A 9,632-nucleotide genomic window follows, 5' to 3' on the forward strand; every position below is an offset into this window, starting at 1 on the left:
TTGGCAAAAACGTGTAGAAATTGCTTCTCATTTGATCTATATTGCACTTACGATTTCAAGCATGCATCTTAAAACGGTATTTTAACCTAGTTTCAGATAGTCAGTGATTAGCTCTCCCAGTAAAGGGAACTGGTTTCTGCAGCTCTCTGAATCTTGATGATTATGAAGACATTTGCTGCCTCTGTCAAAAGGTGTGTATCCCTTGAGATATCCTTTAATTGCAGAAGCTGTTCCATTTGCATGGGGGGAATTCTTAAAAAAATGCTAATTCATTTTTATTCTCTTCAGTCTACTTTGCTACTATCAATATTCAGAACAGGGACCTGAAACCATGGCTTATCAATACTTTGAGATATTTAAATAATTATACAATGTGTGTGGAACTGTGTGGAAAATGTAAGATGATCTGTATGATTAATAGGCATAAAGTTATCTAGATGTGATCAACACATACCAAATGAAACTGCATCAACTATGAAATAAATTCCATATACTCACACTGGAAAAAGAATCAGTCTACAGTAATATGACCTTGGTGGAGGACACTTCTTGGGACTAATAAGAGATAAGGTCCCTCAGGTGTCTTTAAGCCATCATTTCCTTCAGGTTGATCATTAGGTCCCAAAAAGTGTGTTCCTCTGCTAGCTAGAGGTCTAAATTGATGTTGTTAAAGTTGCTTGATATATCTAACTTCAGCTCTTCAATTTCTGAGCTACTGCATTAAACAACTGAACAATGTATCAGTGTAACAGTTATTGTGATTTATCGTACAAATTCTAAGCAACATCAATACAAGCTGCTGTCTCCCAAGAGAATCAAGCGTTAAAATGAACCTACATGAATATATACTTCATATAATAGAAGAAAGTGTATTTATGTAAAGGACATTCTTAAATCTCAGCACAAAAGATACACATATAAATGCACTAGTAACTCTCTGCTGATGCTTGAAATGTAGACTATGAGAAAAGATACTAAGTTGATACTAACACTAACCAGTGGTGTTCCTTCAGTGAGGAGACAGATTTGTTTGTGCATTGCTCATTCCTTATTTTTTCTCCAGAGGTTACAAGTCTGGGTACCATTGCTGCCAGTCCCCTGGAAACTGAGAATATAAAACTTGCTATCTAAGCATTGAGCAGCCACTACATAATGACAACTTTTGATTACAACCTTGAGCTGCATTGGCCAAAACACCTAAGAGAATGACCCAGCTAAATTAAAGGATTATAGCAGTTACTTCTGGAGTGCTCCTGACTTTTCCCTTGAACACAAAAGCTAATTGTGTCCAATCCAGTCATGATCACAAGAAAGAAATGAGGATTAAGTTTCTAATGCAAACCCCAAGAACTGACTTCCTGAAATCTCCTAACCGCATTGACACTGACTATAATGTCTGACAATGTATCTGATCATCATTATAGCAAGCTATTATAACATCCTGTGAAAGGAGAAAATACCTGCAAGCCCCGTTTCCAGATTCACACTATGCACCAAAACCCATCTTAAAAAGATATTTCACCTACAGGATATTTTCACAATTAAAAATGCTTTGCTAAAACCAAAAGACCATTAAAATGGTATCCAACTCCAGGCTTTGTGGGCTATCCGCCCTCTAGGTCCATTTAGTCAGTGAGAAATCTATACAAAGACCTTAAGGGATCTCCTATCCAACAAGAGCTCTCATTTCCTGCTTGCTAGGCTAAAAAGAAAATTTGCAAAGACACTCTTCAGAAATCACATCTAATTAGGCAGTGCCATGAGCTGCAGACTAGCTTCTCTTTCCTGACACCACTGAGTAAAGAATTTGTTCACAGCTGAGAAGATATGACAAGCAAAGAGCTCTAACATTCCCCAAAATATCCTTTCATACAACCTGCAGCCAGATTACTCTTTGAATTATTCATGGATTACAATAATATATTAACCTTTGGTGTTTGAAAAACCTATGCAGCCTTCAAAAAACAAAGGCTTCCCACACTCTGCTAAATACAGTGTCCTTCTTTAAAGGTGAATTTACATAAAACAGCTAACCTTACCTAACAGCTTACCAACAGCTCATTTTCTCCCTATTCTTCTTCCCCTTCCTCTGTTCTTCCCCCCTCCTTCATATTTTCCAGTAGTCAGACAGTTCCACCCTCCACCCTCTTCCTTACCACACCTTGCTACTCATTAGACTTTTCTCAGCAACGATTTGACTCACTAGTTTAGCAATATCCACTTTTTTGCTTGATTATTTATCTGTCAGTTTAGGGAGTTGATTCAGTGAGCTGACAGCTAAATTACCTGTGGGAATGTATGTGCAGGACTGAGGGAGAGGGAGAAGCAGGGTGCAGCACACAGTCATTATATTCATTCAGATTTCCCATGTAATTTCACTACCAAGCAAGCAACATAGTATCACTCACTTCAAAGGATCCACCTCAGATTCAAATGAAAACTAAGAGAAAAAGAATACCTTTCCAGTAAGAAAATACAGCTGTGAAACAGGTCTGAAATCCTGACAACCAAAATAAATCTTAGAAAGAAATTAAAGGAACCCATATTAGACCAAGCATTCTTTTCTCCTATTTAATCATTACTTCTCTGAGTCAATAAGTTAAGTTAATATATAGTGCTGGGGGAAACAGAAGAGAAGTGAATCTATTGAAAATTCTAAGATGATGACATAGTCTCACAAGTATCTGGATGACTTGAACTATTAGTGGTGCAGCATTCAGTATTCCTCCTGGTGAGCTTCAGCCATTCAGTCAGAATCTCTGTGTTATCCAAATGACCCATCCAACACTAGAAGCAAGCAGGGAATAGCTGAAGTTAACAGTGCGAACGACTGTCAAGTTGAGAGTTTTTAAATCAACCTATTTAACCACTACTTCCAACTAACAAACCCCTCAGGAAAAAATGTCTTCTTCACTGAACAAAATAGGCCTAAATTTGAAACAGGTGTTACCTGCCATAAATAATCTTATCAGCTTTGCAGACAATAAAGTTTTGCATAATCACATCATGTATTTTTTCCATTACTACTTGGAAAGGCTTACGCAAAACAAATTGTATGTGGGATATTTTTTGCCCACCCACAGGGCAGGATACTGAGTATCTGAAAGCACAGGAAGGATTGCCAGAGTCTGAAGTCATCATATTTTCATAGCAGTTTCAAGTTTCAGATAAATAGCTAAGCATACATGCTTACATATGTCAGTGTAAGGTCTCTCATAGTCCCTGGAATGCCTAGGTAAGGTAAGCCTAAGGCCTGCAAGACAGCTGAGTTCATCTAACAGCATACTACTGCCAAAAGAGTAAAATCTTCTCCTTCCTTCTCTTCTGCACATCTCCCAGGCAGAACCCTACTCCCTCCACCCTGATGCTCGTATTCCTCTTAGCCCTCAGTAACAAAGCAAAAGACATTCACAGAGTTGGGTTTGGGGGGATTTTTGGATTTCTTTCCTGACAGATTAGCAAATTAAATTAGTTCACAGAGTTGTTACAGGAAGGAAAGTGGCTAAAAAACATAGCTGGAAGTGTGGGTGGAGAAAGCAGTAATTCCTCTTTGCTCTGCTATGAGCTCTCGGGTAAGGTGCATCACACCTTGCAGAGCACCTGAGCTCCTCTGGGGGCTTGGGACAGGCCCTGGCCGGTTGTGAATGCCCTGCCGATGCCTCCAGAGGGGGAATCAGCTGATGTCACCTGCACAGATTCCCTTTTTCAGCCTGCTAAGGAGAGATCAGTAATTAGGGGAACTTGCTGAACGGCTTCAACAAGATGTGCCTTCCCTGCAGCACCACTGCAAATCTTGTCCCTTCTTCTGCATGCCCTAGCTGCACAAGTAGAAAGGTCTTCTCCTAAGGAGCACCTGTTTCAGATCTGCCTTCCAACTCCAATTATCTATATGTTCAAAGCTACCAGTAGCAGCAGTCATGCTCAGATAAATTACACTTCATACTAAACACCCACAAAAGTAGTTCTCCAAGGCCTTGGTTGTTCTTTGCTATTCTGTCTGCACCATTTCTTGTTATCCTTGTGATCTCTGAGAGCATCTAAAAGTAAGAATCAGATGAGTACATTTTCCAGTTTACACTATTACTGTGGTGAGCACAGTACCTGTGTAGGTTCTGTTTTATTCCCCAGCATTTGGCCCTAGTCATAGGGTGTTTAGTTGCAGTTAATGAAACATAATTAAACTGCACAACAACTAATGCTTGCTTCTCAGAGCCCTGCTAAAAATTCCCCATACAGTTGGCTGGGTAGGATTTAAAACTCCACACTATTCTTAGAAATGTGTATCTGCAGCAGTTGGGAAATGCTCAGTTGCAATCAACACATTCCACAACATGTTTAAGGCTGCGATCCTGAGTATTGCAAACTGTGGTTTTACTTATTTCAGTTTACACTACACAGCAACAACCTTATCTCATCCACACACCCAAACATATTCTATTAAAAATCTCACAATTAATATCACCAGAGTAATTAATTTTATAACTCACCGAGTTACAGAATTCATTGAATTACTTAAATGAGTGACGGAATACAGTATGTTAAATTTTATTTAGAAAAATTCCCACATTCAGAGTTCTACAAAACACTTCCAAAACATGTAAGACCAAGAATTGACAAGTGTCTGGCAACATATAGTAGGCTACAACTTTAACTGATTAAAAAATAATCAATAGACTTTGACATAGTCTACCACATAATTTTAGAAAACAGGGGTAAGATGATTCCTATTTAGCACAGTAGCTTATAGATTGACTGCAGTCATATATTGCACATTTATGCACATACATTGTGCATACAACCTGACAGTAGAGTCCATGCTGCGTTAAAAAAAAAAAACATTCCAAGAATTTTTCTATAATAGTGAGAGATATCTGACAGAGGAATTTAGTATAAAATATGAAGATAATGTTTTAAAAACAGCTGAAGGCAATGGCCAACAGCACTTTCTTCAGTTTGACTTTAAGACGTACCGTATTCACCGTTATGAATAGAAACAGGAAGGGAGTTGCACTAACAGGAATATAATATTTCAAAGCTTTTCCTCCCAGAGATTCAGTGCATATATATACACTCAAGCAAGTAAAGGAGGTAGAATTTGGCTTCGTAAAACCGTACAAAAGACAACACTCAGATTTTGTTTTTGCTTTAGTGAGAAAACCCAAGAAATTCATTGTGTTAAAAGACCTGCTTGATAGACAATAAAAATTTTCAAGTCTGTCTTCTCCAGAATTTGCCTTTAGGGCAAAATTTTAATCTCTCCCAAGAGCTAGTGGAGTATTTGTCATGAACTTCCTGTAAGATTCTAAAAAAAATATTTAAAATCTTTTATAATTCATAATACTGTATAATTTAATGGAGGGACAAGTAGCACAATTTTTTTCAATGTATCATGTACCTTTAAGCATACAGGCTAATAAACTCCAGATTCTGAGTAAAACCTAAGAGAAAAAACTTCAAGTTTGACCACATGAAAAGGGCCAGACAATCTCGCATCCTAAAACAGCTGTTAGATTAAAGATTCAGTGACCAAAGAAATGAAGGCTAGAAAGCTTCAGAGGAAGGAGCAACAAAAAGAACATGAGCAAGGAGAGGATTGACAAAGTCTCCTACAGAACATGCTACATACAAGTAGTCTGCCAGCCACAGTGACAGAGATGGGACTCCTTCAATCTACCAGCCTGAAAATATTTTTGAATTGGTTAGAAAAATGTAACATGCATAAAATTTACACATCAGTGGATGTAATATTTAAATCTGTATAGGTGTTCATTAAGATAACCTAATATATTTACTAGTTGCCAATAATTATTTACATTCCATAGATGGTTTTTAATTTCTTTTGTCTCTAGGTTTTCCTCACTCTTTTAAAGCTCTTTTTCTCTGCATATTTTAGATCTGACACAGATATTTTTCATGAAACACCTTCCAGTTTACCTCAGAAGGTGACCTGACGGTTACATAAAATCATATTTAAAGTGATGAGTGCTGCTTCTGATTATCATCCATTCCCTCAGCTTAAGGCTTTGCATTTACTGAGGGCCGAGTTTTCCACCACTAAGAGAAGTCTTGTCTGTCTTATGTTTAATTAGCCAACAAAAGTAGCACCAGGCTGAATCCCAGAAGAGTTCTTTAGGTGGACACATATCCTAGATGAAAGCTTTTTGCTGCTTATCGTGCAACTCTAAAGCACAGTTGATTGAACCAATTGAAAATACTTCGTAGACTAATGGTGAAAACGGCCTTCAGCTTTGAAGATATTAAATTAGCCTTTGAGTGAGACAACCGAACCTCACTTCTTTTGGGAATGCTGTGAAATAACATACAGTCAATGAGTAAATCTCTTCAAAAAGTCACTTTGGTGAGCAAGTACCCAAAGATTTTAGATATCTATTCAAATGCCTTTCATCTGGAATAAATGACATTTTTTAGATTTTCAGTTTTAATTTCTTGTTTACTATTTTTCCTCTTTAAAATGCAAAATCTTGTTTCTGGCTATGGAAGAGAACGCTTCTCAATAAGCTGAGGCATCCTGGATCCCAGGTTTAATTTACAGGAGGCTGTGGTAGACATTTATATTAAGGGACTTTCCATAAAGTTTATCTCCCCTCCATTTCTTTGCCATCAGAGATTCAAGGCCATATGCAGAGAAATACATAGTGGTAGTATATTTTCTCATTGTAAGAATACAAAATCCACTTTAATACCAAGTGTAAGAGGCCCCTTTTCTGTTCCAAACATGGCTACAGAAGGCAGTTCATTAACAAGCAAAATAATCAAATTAATTATGATGTACAAAACAGTGAGCCACAAACTCCGTAACCACTCTTACCAGAAAACGTAGGCTATATTTTTAGATAGTAACAATCTGATCAACTCCATTCACTTCAAACTCACTTTTTCAAACACATTTTTTAAAGTGTGAGAGCTTTTGGCCTTTTACCTTTAACCAATAATTGTTCCGAGAAGCAGCTGTTTACTCCTATAACAAATTATAATTCCTTGTATATGTATTAGCTTAAATTACTGATTTGTTTTGAAGGAAATCAGTCTGACGAATAAGTGTAGAATTGAGGATGATTTTGGTTGCAGACTACGCCAGGGACAGCTGCTGCAGTTCTGACATGGCAGGGTATCTCCATAGCAGTATTCGGACTATGCTCTAAAATGGACAACAGAATCTGCACTTTCAGCTGTGAACGTTCTTTGCTTTTTATTCAGGATGTTCCATTCTCACAAATTCCCACCCACCTCTTTGTACAACTTCATAACGCGATTCCTTCACCATTTGCTTTGGATTCTCATTAGGCAACCTGACTCCTGCACTAGGAATCCAGCACAAAATGGCAGTGAACGAATGAAGAGGTGAAGCCAAAAGAATATATGATCTGCACAACAGACCATGTGATACAACAAACATTTTCTGCATAACTCAGAGTATCAGTTCTACCAAATAAAAATATACAACTGCCAATTACAGAACATAATTAACACGTATTTGTTCCAAAATACTTTTTGTTGCTTAATCTTGCAGAGGAGGTAAATAGTTTCCTCTGGATACATTTCTGGCAAGCAAGTTCTGAAAATCTTATTCCAAGAATCCTGCAGACTGCAAGCACAGCTGTTTGGATTTACTGATCTGACAACATATAACATGTTGGATACTGCACTCACACTAGTGAAGCAGGCTTAAGGGCAGACAAAATGACAGCTGGTCCATTTCTTCTCCTACATGCAAATCGCATTTAGAACAGGATTAAGATAACTGGAAAACAATCTACTGACTGAACAACAAATTCTACCTAACAAGAAGATAAATTATTTAAATAATGCAAAACATTTAAAGCATGCTTTAAATACTTCCATAATAATGGTCATTTAAAAAGGGATGCAACATTCTAGAGATCGTCTTCAGGTTATTTCAAAATCTGAGGTGTTTACATTAGGGAAAGATGTGTTAAATTCTCTTCTGGTCTGCAAATGGGTAATTGTCCATAAGCAATGCTTTTAAAAATGTTTAAATGATTTTGGAGTATAATATTGGGAAAATATTCATAGATCACAGCAATTCAAAGGAAAGCAAAATCAATCCCATTGATTCTAATTTGAACTTGAAATACTGGTCTCACTCCTCCATCAGCTGAGGATAGAGGAATTATATCAGAGGACAGATTCTCACCCAAAACATACTACTTTATTTACGATGTTATTTGCTATTTTTAATAAGTAAATTACTAAATATGCTGAGATTCAGATAAGCCCTTAAATTTTAAGATGAATTCTACACAACACAATGATGAAACATACATATTTTCAAAATGTAATAAGTATCGTGTAAGTTAGTACAGCTTTAAAGGAAATCTATACTAACTTATGAAAGATCAAAGCAAAGGACAGTTTCTCTACTGCTATCTGTAGAAAGTATGCACACATTTAATTCAGTGGGTTGTTTAAACTTGTTCTCAAACCCATAAACTGACCACCTTTAAATTCCCATGTAATCTGGCTCTTGATATATTTTGGTCTCTTTGCCTTTGAACTCCACATTTGTCTTTCTTGTGGTAATGTTTTAATTTTGGGTGCTGACCAAATGAAGTATATATTAATATTTTTAAAAAAGAGAACAACTCTTAGCTAGAGAATTGACATAGGGTCTTTGCAAATTTGAACAAAACCTCAGGGTGGGTCTCAGCATAAACAAAACAAATGAATGCATCCTTAATCTCAGTATGGATGGGAACACTCTGCTTGGCTACATGAGCCAGTGATGACATAGTAGAAAGCTAGAAATTGAAATTAAATTATTATTCATATTAGATTCTGAGGATGTAACCTCACTATCAAGTGCTGAATTCTGTAGCATCTTAGAATTTGCCAGTAATCAGCCTGATTTGCCACCAAGATTCAGGTGACTCTATTGACCTGTAAAGTAAAACTCCTTGCCAAATCCTGCTAAGTTTAGTCATCTCAGAGAAAAAAAACATGCTGACCAACTCTCATGTTAGTGTCCTTACAGAGACTGAAGTTACATGATACTGAGGATACAAAGGGATTCTAGATTCACATTACACTTCAACACTGTTTGAATTCAGCTTTACTTGCTGGATTTCTTCCAAAATGGATTTTACCAGAGGCAGTTCCACTTGTTTTGCAAGCTTCCTAGATTGATTTTGGAAGGCTGACTCCCACTCATGTAACTAGAAAGGTCAAAATGCATGCCATCCCTCTAGCAGCATAATGCTGTTCTCAGCAAAAGTCTGCAGCAAAAAACCCTTCAAGTCAGCTCAACAGAAATCCAGCGTGAGAGTCACTGCATTTTAGATTCATCTAACACAGCACTGGTATTTTAGACTCATCTTGGTAACACTGAAATGGTGATCCTGAAATCCTTACTTAGACAAAGCTTCCCCTGAGTCCCGGCTAGCTGACCAGTAACATGCATGGATTAACACTTGCATTTAATGACAGGGCAAACTGCTTCATTTTTATTTCTACTGTATGTTAGCAGATCTGAGACATTCTTCCAGCTACAAATATAGAAAATTCAGCTAGGAAACCAAGTGACATCTCAGCAAACCTCATGCCTCTACAGCTCTAGCATCACAACAAGTTAAAACATGCTTGTAAGAAAGAGG

At 37.2% G+C, this 9,632-nt stretch overlaps 1 protein-coding gene across 20 annotated transcripts in view; it reads right to left on the reverse strand.

Annotated features, from left to right (window-relative positions):
• The window catches only part of FRRS1 (ferric chelate reductase 1), a 177,122-nt gene that overhangs the window by 112,837 nt on the left and 54,653 nt on the right, over window positions 1-9,632 (reverse strand). The gene's annotated exons all lie outside the window — the stretch shown is intronic.

Source organism: Rhea pennata, chromosome 8, assembly GCF_028389875.1.
Source record: "Rhea pennata isolate bPtePen1 chromosome 8, bPtePen1.pri, whole genome shotgun sequence".
Taxonomy (NCBI): Eukaryota; Metazoa; Chordata; class Aves; order Rheiformes; family Rheidae; genus Rhea; species Rhea pennata.